The sequence below is a fragment of the Meriones unguiculatus genome, chromosome 7 (genome assembly GCF_030254825.1).
Source record: "Meriones unguiculatus strain TT.TT164.6M chromosome 7, Bangor_MerUng_6.1, whole genome shotgun sequence".
Taxonomy (NCBI): domain Eukaryota; kingdom Metazoa; phylum Chordata; class Mammalia; order Rodentia; family Muridae; genus Meriones; species Meriones unguiculatus.
In genome coordinates, this window is record NC_083355.1 from 59,134,375 (window position 1) to 59,147,244 (window position 12,870).

Genomic DNA, 12,870 nt, shown 5'->3' on the forward strand with positions numbered 1-12,870 from the left:
TATGAACCTCCAGCGGTTTTTAAAAGTGGGTTTCTGTAAAGGATTAACTGACAAATGACAGCACTCGGGAGGTCACGTGCTGAAAGACAGGGTGGTAACGAACGGAGTTTGCCAAAGAAGACTTTCTGAGCTTGAAAACCATGGTGAGATTTACATAAATGTTAGGACTAACCAGTAACATACACAACCTCTGTTGAGTTTCTCCCAATCATGACAAAAGTAAAATAAAATAAAAGTCAGTAAGCAGAGTAACTCAGTTTCTTCAGTACCAAAACTCGTAAGAAATCCTAGCGTGCAGGCACGCCCACCGAGGCAGGCAGCTGCTGCTAACTCAGGGCCTTCTCTCTGAAATCTGCACTATTCAGAGGATGGCACACTGTTTCAGAGAGTGGCCTTTACACACAGCATAAGGAGACAGAGTGTGACTCCCATAGAATAATACATAGTTTATTAAATCTAGAAAGTAAAGGAAACTAAACTCACACTAAGTCTAGTCCGTCTCCCTGACAGAATCTTTGTGTATTTCTTTCCATTTCCATACAGCCAGCCCTCAGAAATACATCATGGCAGAGATGCAGAGAGCTGAAGATTTCTAAGTAAATTACAACGAATAAATTAGATTTGGTTTTAAGGCACGCAGCACAAGCAATGGCAGGGGTTTAGAGTGTATGGTCATAGACAATGGATCCTCTTTAAAATGGGAAAAATAAAAGTGTTTATCTCAAAGGGTGTTGTGACAACTAAATTAAATGTGTATGTAAATCACCTGGCATTAATCCTAATCCCTTGTACCTCAAAGCTGGTATTCACACAATAAAATGGCTATTGAGAAAATTCTAGCCAGTCACCCACTGTTTAGGGTTTAAATTATAGTAGTTGCCAATTTGGAAATACCTGCCTTTGTGGTGATTGTATGTTTTTTGAGGTAAGTGTCCAAATATGTATTAATTCGTGTGTTTTCGGTTGCCTGGGCCTAGGGAAGCTTATTGGATTTTAGCATGTAGAGCCCAGAACTAGCAGCCAGTTTGTCGCCTCAAGCAGATGATGTGGCCGGAGAATCGGCACTCCTGCTCCTTCCACTCTCTCTCTCCTTCTATTTCCTCAGCACACCACGTTCTCATTCTGTATAATTTATTGTCACATCATCTGCATAATTGCAGATTTCTTTTAACCCCTTATGTTTGTCTTTTCAGCCTTCCCTTCTTTCCCTCTCCCTGATCTTCCATTTTGTTTCTTTTGTTCCCTTAAATTCTCAACTCTCTTTTTCTACATTTTCATATGTTATATTTATTATTCCCCATTATCTGGCAAAACCATGGACTAAAATTTTCTTACTATCTTTAACAAGTTCATGGTAACTACCTATTTCTGAAAGGTGTCAATCAACCTAGAAGTCTTTTCTCTAATGTCTCCACTGGTCGCACCACAACAGTGCTAGTGAAATGCATATGAATCTTGGGAATCAATCATGCCATGGCATAGTTGACTGCTTCCTAATATTAGTCAGATCTGCCTTGACCTCACAACAACGTGCTCTGCTCAGAATTAACTTAGGTTTACCAAACCTCACAGTCATGTATGTTTGACTACCCCAACAATTTCTAGAAGTCAGGTGATTCAGGTAACAGTATGTCCTTCACCTAGTGAATGGGGATAGATGAAAATACACACACACACACACACACACACTGGACCTAAGACTTAAAGGTCTACACAGACTTCCTAATGTCATGAGGTCTGCCCAGCCCAAATACCACACAGCTGCTTTCCTGTTTTGGGTCTGCCCAAAGACACCACTTTTGTTTTGGGGGGATGGGATTTGCTGGTTTGAGGGCCAGCTGACTACCAAGCGTTATCACCCTTTATCAGTCTCTCATCTACCCAATGACCTCTTTAAAAACAGATGTCAGGAGATGTTAACATCACCAGCTACAGCCCTAAAATAAGAACTGTCTTGTAGTGGGTCTTAGCCTGCGCCAACCTACATGATTTACATGGATTGGTTCATATATTCTACTCTAACATGTACACATTAGTTTGTGTGTGTGTGACTGTGTATGTAAGGTGTGTGTGTTGTGTGTGTATATGTGTGGCATGCATAGATGCATACACATGTGTTGTTTGTATGTGAGGGGTATGTGAAGGCCAGAGATTGATGTTGACTGTCTTCCTCTATCATTCTTTTTTTAATGGAATTTTTATTTTTTATATTAGTTATAGTTTATTTACTTTGTATCCCAGCTGTAGCCCCCTCCCTCATTCCCTCCAAATCTCACTCTCCCTCCCTCATCCCCTCCCTGACCCTCTCTAAGTCCACTGATAGGGGAGACCTCCCCTTCCCTCTGACCCTAGCTTATCACTCTTCACTGTATTTTTTGAGACAGGGACTTTCACTAAACTTAAAACTCACTGATTCATCCAGACTGCCTGGCCCACAAGACCCAGGAATCCTCCTGGCTCAACCCTAGGAGTACAGGCATGTGCCTGCCTTTTATGTAGGTGCTCGGGGTCAAGATTGAGCTACTGCATGCTTGTGTGCGAGCACTTCACCAATTGAGCAGCCTCCCAGCCCTGAGTTCTTCAAGACACGTATATGGTCATCTACCCTACCAAGTATATCCAAACTGTCTTGCAAAGAATCCATTAACCTATTGGAAAGGAAAAGAAGTCTTGTGGAGATTAAAATAAAATGGGAACGGAACCAATAAATCTGATTGCCAAGTCCTTCCCTCCTCTTTAACTGGTCACCAGGGTGTATAGCATTTTTCTTTCTGATGAACTAGTCTCTAACTAGAGTTGAGCAGGGACCATTACAGGAGTAAATCTTCACGTCGTAATCATTGTCTTGCTCTTTGCCCTCTGCTCTTTGTCTCCTTTCCATATGAAGGCACAATTTCCCCTCAAGCTTCACATTAAACTTCCCTGTAAAATCCTCTTATTTACCCACAGCAGGTATCCAGCATGATCACCAGGTGACTCCAGAGTCAGAGAGTGTTACAATGACAAGAAAATAAAAGAAAGCTCACATAGAAATCATCTTCATTAAAGAACCTCGTTGTCAAATATAAATCCTGCCAAAGCAATCAATAATAATAACAATAACAATAATAATAGAAGAGAGAAAGAGTGGCTTCTGAGGTCCCTGAAAACTTTTCCTTGGTTTTGAGTTCCTCTTCTCTGGAGCCTCCCAAGGGTATAAGCTATAATTTTAATTATGTCTTGGCACCTTCATGAAGCAGCGAGGCTGCTCAGGTAGTATTTATTACCTGGTAGGAAAGATACTTATGAATATGCCTCACAAATTCCAGCTGCATGAACTGCAATGGGCCTTTTCAAGGATGGGGGGGGCTGGAGCACACACAAGAGAAAAGTTGCTCATTAACGGAAGGCTTGTTATCCAGGAACATATAATTAAGGTGATGGTCCCAGCTTCTGTGACAGCCAACACTCGGGTAGTTGTTTGATTGCTGCATGGGTCAGGGATCAGCTCCTGCTACAAGATGTAGGCACATTAGTGTGTTAGTGAACAGGTTAGAAAGTAAATTGCAGCTGCCTTTCTCTACCGCATTACTGTCGGTCTTCATTGTTTTGTTTTTACTGTACATCAGCACGACTGTGGCTTCTGAAGACTGTGTGACAGGTTAGGCATTTTATCCTTTGAGTAAACAGTAATCATGGTGTGAAGAAAGTGGGGCATTGGAGAATTTTTTTCTATTCTTTGAGAATTCCACTCTTCTTTTTAGTTTGCTCCAAGGGCTCATTGGGGATACATATATTAAGCCCTTTAAATAGTTCATAATAAATCTTTGTCTCGGGCTGATTCTGACAGTTTTTTAAAGAGTCTTTTAAGAGAGAATCCTCAATCATTTGTTAATCCATGGGGTGATCTTCAGACTTCAGGAAAAAAAAAATAACAGCCTGGACTCTTGGGTAGTGAAAACACAATGGTGGAAAAAATATATAAATATGGAAAAATCCCAAGAAAATCACCTTGCTGAGATTACATATTCTGCATGTGTCTAAATGCCTTGCTCTCTTCCTCAACAAGCTAAAAGAGAAAGAAAAATAATTGTCAGACTAGCAAGGATTTGTATTGCTAATTTTATGTTTTTGGACTTAGATGCATCTAAAACACCAGACTTCAAACTGTCTAGGAAAAAAAAATATGCTTCTTAGAATAAGAATAAATTCTTTTGATGGAAAGATCATTTCTTTTTTGGTCTTTCTTTCCTTTGCAACCACCTCTGACTCTGTGTGTGTGTCTGTGTGCGTGTGCACGCACATGTGTGTGCACAGAGACAGGGCTATTTTGCCTGCTTAGGGAACAGGAGATTATGTAGGTGCTGGTTATTGGTATCAACAATAATGCTGAAGCTTCATAGAGTCAGACATAGCATCCAAATAGCGACCTCCTAGGCCTGCATCACCAGTGTATTTACATAGTTTAACTTCTGCTCTAGATAGATATGAGTTAGTTCACCAAGAACACTGGATATTCATAATTTTCAAATGTAACATGAATTTAGCACTCATGATTTTAACACACAAAAGAAACATGTACATTTGACACGTGCACATGAGGCACTATTGTTTGTGCTGTAAATAATGAACGTCACTAATCATCCTAACTCTTATCCACTATTTGTACACTGAATTCAAAGCATCTTACAGTCTCCGCAGCACAACAGTACACTTGGTCTCACGTGTTTTCCGTGTAAATAACCGATTGTTCCAGGGAAACTGCTCTAGGCTCCTTTAGCTGTGCTTGAAACTGCAGTGGCTCACGAGGAACCTGAAGCTTGTAGATCCTTGCTTTGGGTAAAACAAGTGGGCAAACACCATGGCGGGGCATTTTCTCCATGTATGTAACCTAAATCCATATATCTGTTCCAGAATTTAGTTCTGAAAAATATCAGAACAAATAACACCCAAGTGGAGTTTGTTAGCAAGAAAGGAAAGAATAAAATGGAGTAGTGAAGGACAGCCTGCTGTTACAGATGGAGTCATTCTCAAGTAAGGTCAAATGACTAAAGACCTGGAACAAGGGTAGCCATAACTATCTGGAGCCCCTGCAGTTGAGGGAATTAACCATGAAACAATTATGAAGAATGCAGCAGGAACATTCAGCTCCTAGGCAACAGGGAAAGTGTGGTAGCAGCTTTGAAAATAGTTATTTAACATCATAATATATAGGGTTTATATATATATATTACATATATATATATATATATATATATATCTTCAAAAGCCTGATATGAAACTGAAGTGCTGATGGTAAGTACATCTTTAATTTAATTTTATATATTAAATATATACATTATAGGGATCATTAGAAAGCTCTGTTTTTAGGGATCACCCTGTCTCATGAAACAGGAAGAAAATAGTAGTAATTAATATCAACAAATTTGCTTTGCCCCCAGTTTGAGAAAAGGCAATTTTTTTTTTACCCCCATTCCCCTCATGGCTGGTAGCAATAGCCTTTATCTTTTTTAATTGAGGGGAAGGCAATTCCATGGTGGTTCTAACTGCAAGCTATGTAAATGGACTCGTTAAAAAATGACTGCTTTTTTATCCCCACCACTTGGGAAGATTATGCATAGCCTTGAAGAAAATACACAAATGACTTAACGTGGAGTTCAGATATGGAAATTCTGCCCACACAGACATTAGCAGGTGGTGACAATAACGGTGAGACCCTGGCTTCCTCACAGCAGAAGGAGAACAGTGTCTCACAGAAGCCTGGAAGGCTCTAGTTTGGAAGATGGAACCCTGGTCATCAAAACTTATTGGGATCACGAGACAGGAAAATCTGTTTAATTAAAGATGTCCAAAATAGATATTCAACAGCAAAATAAGAGATGGAGACAATTATTGAATTATCTCCAGTTTCTGGCTTCTCTAAATTATTACGAAGTAAAACAATGCTAAGACTCTTCCCCAACAAACAACTCCCAATTCATTATTTGATATTAGATTTGATATAGAATTTCCAAGTGAAAACATCTCAAAAGTAACCATTTTGAAGATGCTCTGGGATACAGCCATGGTGTAACCAACAAATTCCAGCCACGCCGATTCCTTCTACAGGAAAAGATAAATAAATTAGCAGAAGATGCCATTCTCGGAGTTGCGAGGAGAGCCCTGATGCTCACATGCGTGCACGCACACACACAGAGAAAATGCAAGTATGCCGTTTTGCCAGGCCTTGTCCTTGAGAGGAGAGATCTGAGGAAAGCCCCTCATGGCAAATTGCGCTTTACTTCTCAGCTGTGGCGCGTGGTTGCCACTCTCTCCAGGGAAGGACTCTGCACTCAGCAGTCGCTCCATCATGGAGACAGAGCTCAGGCCTGTCTCCTAAGCCCCTCCCTTCACGTCCCCACTGAGCACATCACTGCAGTCATCCAAAACCTTCTTCTAAACAGGGTAGTCTAAGTAGCAAATGCAAATACAGGTTCCCAGTTCAATCTGGAACATATGAGACTTTGGATCATATAAAAAAATAATAACTCACTCATTGTTTATCCAAAGTCCAACTTAGCAGGGTGCCCTGGATTTTCTCTAGAAGCAAACTCTCATTGACACCAGCCTTCCCACAAGCCCCCTCAGCCCTCACTGGCTCCACTTCTCTCTAGGCCACACTCTTGAACCACAGCAGTGCTCTGGCTAGCTCAGTTCAGTCCCTCTTATGTATGAAGAGGAGTGGGCATCATATTTTCTTTCTGCTGTCATTTCTACAATGATGTGCCTAAATTGCAAGAGCTTTAAAACTTGCTCTTAAAAAAAATAGTAATGGGGCTGGAGAGATGGCCTAGAGGTTGAGGGAACCTGGATTCCATTCCTGCCTTCTAGATCAGGCAGCTCACATCCACCTGGAACTCCTCTCCCAGGCTCCTTGGGCTCCAGGCCCCAACATGGGACACACATGTTGCACATATGTGCAGTCATTCATAAATGCAAATAAAATAAATCTATTTTTTTTAAACAGCAAATACTATTCCCTACCTGTTCTCCATGCAGCTGTCTGTCAACACCCACATCCCTCACTGACCCACTTCAGTCACCAGCTCCTGTTCAGCATACCTCCGGCCATGAGGTGGCAGCATGCCAGAATCAGAGTTCATGGTGGGAACTAGTAAGCACGGAGTTCCTGAAGAATCATTGACTTGCCTTGCTTCATTTTCAAGATAAAAACAAACAAACAAGTAACAACTATTAAAAGAGAATTGGAGGAAAAACCTATATGGAAGTCTTAGACTATATCAGTCTCAATAAACATCATAAGCTAAGTAGGAGAAAACAGCAAACAAATAGAGAGATATTGTCAAGAACTATGTCAAAGCTAATAACCTTCATCTACTCAAGAATCTCATTCAAACTGAAAACCAAAATACTAAAAGCCCAATTAGAAACTACAGAACACAAATATATGACTTAGTGAAAACATTCAAATGGCCAATAAATATGTATTAAAACATAATTCATCCTCACTAAAAATAGAAATGCAAATTAAACACATCAGATGTTTTCTGTGTATGGCTTATCAGCGAGCTCTCCGTAAGTATCTTTCCCTATATCTCATTTGTCTGGTCTCTCTATCAAATAAGAACACATATTTGAAGATGGCTGTCACAGTGAACAGCATCAAACATGGCTGACAAGCATAGCAAGAGACACAGGACAACTTCTCAGGCCATCAGTTTGTCTAGACATATTAAGAGCCTTAAAAAATCAGTTCCTGTCCTTTAGACTAACAGCATTCTTTCAAGGAATCTACCCTAAAAGATGACAGCAAAGCTGCAAGATGAATGTTGAAGACATATTACATAACCACTGAAGATAGTGTGTTTGAAAATGATGTAATGACGAGAACAAATGAAGGTCATTTTAATGTTCTTTTAAAACGTTTGTTTCCAAGCTGGTCCCTGGAGCCCCAATATCCATTTGCTCTCTTAACAATGTCCAATAATATGAAAACCATTGCCACACAGAGCTCTAGAACAAATGCAGGTGTAATTTTCTTTGCTATTATTTTAAACAAGATCTCACTATGTAAGCCAGGTTAGCCCCCAGCTTGTAGCAATTCTTCTACCTTAATTACTGCATAATCTTAGTATTTATTTTCTATTGATACCAGTTGGTTTCCCAAGTGACCTATCAAAACCTCCTCATCCTACTTCTTCAAACTTTCGGTGGCCTTTGCTTGACTGAGAGTGTGATGCGTGGCGCTAAAGCACTCCTACCTTTCCCTTCCAGACCCTTCTGTTTTTCCCCTCTCATCCTCGCTTTTCTCTTTCTTCCATTTCAGAAGTTGGGTTCTTTCTCTGTAATGATTACATATCCCTTAGGCCTTGGCTGTTTTCCACTGACATTGCTATCACGCACACCCCTATGCCCCAATGGCATCATCGGGGCCCATGTTCGGGGCCCTTAATTCTTAACATTGAACACCACCACTGTTTCTGTGGAAGCTGCTTTCTCAGGGTACCTGGTGTGAACAGCAAGAGCGGTCGAGTGCCTCGGACATGTTCCCTAGCTCTTCCCCTTCTTCCAATCCAGGAAGACTCCTGGAGGCATGTACTTCATCTTAACTGCGAACAGCTTTCAAAAATGACACAGCTAAAATGACAGCCACATAGTACACACACACACACACACACACACATATATATATATGAGAATGGCATATATGTAAAGTAGTAGACATGATAAAATATCCTTTAAAACATTAATATTGTCTTTGTGGAGCTATATGATAAGCAAAGGGAAAATGTCCCAGGGCAGGGAGGAGAGTGCCACCTTTGAAAAACTACAAGATGCACTCTTAATCCACTTGCTTGGCATTGGAGTGCTACCCAGGCTGCCTGACTGTGTCTAGTGAGATGAAGCAGCTTCCATCTCACAGCACTGATGTAGTTCTTAACAGCTTTAGAGCAAGAAAGGCGGAGGGCAGTTGTGTCTGCTGCTGCCTTTGCAGGGCCTCCTCCATTTTAAAATACAGAGCCTGAACAGCATCTGTGCCTGAGATGGAGATGGCCAGAATGCTGCGGAGATAAACGTGGGAGCTCACCTGGATACTGGTTACCAGTTACCACTCCATGGGTCGGCCGCACAGAAGACTCATGTATATAAAATAGTATATTAAAGTAAACTTACAAAAGCAAAGAGCAATCACTGCAACCATAATTTTTTCTTCTTCTTTGGGATTCTAATTTTAAAAGCATTAGAGGAGACAGCTGCTCATGCTGTGATATGCGCTAAACAGCCTGAAGGATGAAAAAAAATATATTTGTAGCTCATAATAACTATTGACCTTTCTGATATACAATGTTCCCTGCGTTAGCTATTCAGTTCTATCAACAGTGAAGATTGAACATGACTTTTTAATAGAAAACATGGGGTTTGAGCTGCCTTCACAAAGGTGTTTATGTATTATTTTGTATCGTACTACAGAGACTGAGTCCAGATGCCCTTTGCCTGGTATCATATGTGTCGTAAGGAAAAGGAGAACAGAGAAAAAAAAATGTAAAGAAAAGGAAGGAAATAAACGAATGAAACAGAAACGAAAGAACAAGCCTCGTGCCATTGAGGATCCTTTCTGTGAAGAATTGGCTCGTAACCCCTTTATAGTGGTGATAAAAGCGTTGCCACACTGGATCCCATACACAGTATTCATAATGGAATCCATGCTGTGTCTCAGAAGGACATACTATATTTTTCTTCCAGAACAGATCCCTCAAGTGGCAACATTTATATAAAGTTTCCAGGAAGATTTAAAACACTGGCTCTTAGTACTGGCACCATGCGTCCTTTGGCGCACACAGCCACTGTGGTGTGGGTCACGGCGGCTATGGTGTTCTCTCCGAGGCCATCTCCACAACCCTTAGAGTTCCCCTTGACTTCTCCCACTCAGTAGTTGCGCATGGAAACACCTAGTGCTAGCAGCTTGTCTCTAGCACTGCCTATGCTTTCCCTGAGCAGGATCTTCCAAACACCAACTGGTAGCAGCACGCAGCCGCCTCACACTCTCTGCTGCCTCAGGACAGCCTCAAACAGCAGCCCTGCCAGGCACAGGAACGCAACCCAATATGAGGATCCTATCCCTGGACAGGCCGGAGAGTGCCAGGGGTCCTGACAGCTGCCAGGCGGTAGCTGGCTATTAGACTCACTCTTGGTTTCTCTCAGTTTCTCTCTCTCTTCTATCTCTCCTCTCTCTCTCTCTCTCTCTCTCTCTCTCTCTGTCTCTTCCTCTCTCTCTCTCTTCCTCTCTCTGTCTCTTCCTCTCAGATTACTTTTAATGACACTTTGAAAAGACTTTATTGCATCATTATTGAACCACAGTTATTTCAAAGCTCTGCTCTGGAGTTTTCAATTAACGGATTCACAAGTTTCTAAACAAAGATTCAGACTCACACGAGCCAGCACAGGAAGTGGCCCTAATGAGACTGAAATAAATGGGGCTTTAAGCCAGTCCAGAGCGAGTGCCCCATCAGACACGGAGGTCACTGGGCCAGAAGACACCTACCATGGCACTGCCCGTGAGGAAAAGGACATTCCAGGGCACAAAAAATAGAGGGCACTGCCTGGCCATGCCAGCAGGGCCACCGATCCCACTGAGGTTTCCTGAGGGCTATAGTACCAGGACATGGCAAAGACAGGCCTGTGGAATGAAAACCAATTCTCAAAAGACAGATAGCAAAGTACTCTCCACCTGGGAATGTGGCCAGCCCTCTGTTACTACCTAAATAACGGTTTAATTTTTTTCCCTGTCCTCTTGCAGTGGTCTGGGATAATATACCTTAGCTTGGGAGAGTGGCAGGGGGCAAGTGGAGAATTCATAAAAGAAAGCAGCTTAATGCTACCTTGGCTCAGCACAAGTAACTTGGAGGGATGAGCAGAGCTAGAGAGACAGACGGAGAGGAGCAGCAAAAGATAATCCTGCTTTGGGACATGCCACAGTCATGGTCCTATTGTTAGAACCTTTTAAAAAGTATCAACTTTAAAAAGCTGAGCACTTGAACATATGGATCCCTCCTCCTCTTTAAATCGATATTGCAATTCATAGTCCCCACACATGCAAGTTTGCCAGCTAGAAACTCACCGGCAAGCATTCCTTCCCGCTAGCCCACAAGTGCAACCCATATCCATGCTCGTCTTGTGTCACAGCCATGTTAGGATTTCCCAAGAGGTTTGACGTGGATGTTATAGCTACTATAAATGCAGGTCCTCCTGACCACTGATAGCTCTGAAAAGGCAAGGCTGCCCTGTGTAGCTCCTGGGACTTAGGAGCCAAGGCACACCTTATTCCTGCACTGTGGAAGCCAGAGCACAGTCATTTGCAGGCCACTTCTAAGGTCATTAATGTGACTTGCTACACTGGCCTCTCCAAAGAACTGTTTGAGTTTGCCACAGTACCTCATTGGTTTCTGTCACAATGACCCAATAGAGGCCATGGAAGGACCAGCTAGTCACACACTGTCCACTCCTCCGTACGCTGTTTATTAAACAGAAGTCACCAGGTCCAACCCACACTCACTCAAAGGGACAGGAAGTGGCACTATCTTTTGAAAAGAGGAGTTTTGAAGAATATGTGGCAGCTTACAACTATCACAGACTTCATCTGGAATAAATCTGAAATCCACCATGACAATTTTATGATTTTAAAAGATTCATGCTTGGCCTGCCATTCATACAGTAGGTGGGAAGATTTCATAAGTCAGTATTTAATGAATATTTGCTACTCTTTCTCTATGTGCACATATACCCATCCATACCAATGACTATGTAGCATAACCAAAGCAATGATTATACACATACACACACAATGAACCACACTGGGGGTCATAAGAGAGAAGGGTTCAAGTTTATACTTGTGTCTGCCATGCTGCCTTCTACTGTGTAGGATGAGATTAAATGGAGATAAAAAGTATACTAGTAACTAAGAAAAGCATGTTACCAACATCACAGTCTTTAGATAAATATTTGTATCTGTCCTCCACCACCAGCTGGCTGAGATATGTTGGTAACATACTATATTTTAATATAATAAATGTTTATTGTTTGCACTAGTCACCATGGGCTAATTGTTCTGCACTTTAAAAAAATCCCCAATTACAACAATGATTTCTATCTGTGAGGACTGAAAGCCAGGGAAGGGCACACTCCATGCTGTCTTCTAAAACTCAGGCCAGGAAAGGAGCCACTGTTTGAGCTGGCAACAGTCATTGTGGTAAAGTACCAGAGAGAGCAGAAATTCAGGACTGGGGCCTGAACATGGCTTTTTTATAACACATCATTGTCCACAGCTAGACATGCACCTCAACTCCAAGTAGCTATGAAAGTACAGTTTTCCCTCAAGTGATAGAAAAGGTTTTGAATGTTTTTAAACTATGAATGCATATTAATTGCATACATGCCATTTCCACTGATGTCTCATAATTGTCCTCTCCTAATGGCTCCTCTCTCCTCTTGGTTCTCTGACCCTCCTCCTCTGCTACTTGAAGGAGAAACTTTAAAAACGTAGACACAAGTTGTCAGATTTCCATGTAAACATAAATGTGCAAAAGCCCTGGGCTGTGGCTGCTCAGAAACCAGCAGCGCACACCAGTAAAGGGATTTGACTTCGACAAGACTCGAAGAATGAGATATTGTCCCTGTCTTCTCGAGATACTTCTGGATATTTTCACTCTGCTTTGTCTAAGAACACCCCAAAAACATCTGGAAAGATGTGTTAAGGCAACGAAGCGGGAGCAGGTATACATGACCTCACCATACCCACAGACTCTGATCAGCAGTCAACCAAACTGCTAAGGAAAATATTTTTTAAATGCACCTGTATCAACTTTTTTTCCCACCATATCATCTTTTTTGGTT

At 41.7% G+C, this 12,870-nt stretch overlaps 1 protein-coding gene across 1 annotated transcript in view; it reads left to right on the top strand.

The window, feature by feature from the left end:
- Npas3 (neuronal PAS domain protein 3) overlaps window positions 1–12,870 on the top strand; it is an 852,204-nt gene that overhangs the window by 764,561 nt on the left and 74,773 nt on the right.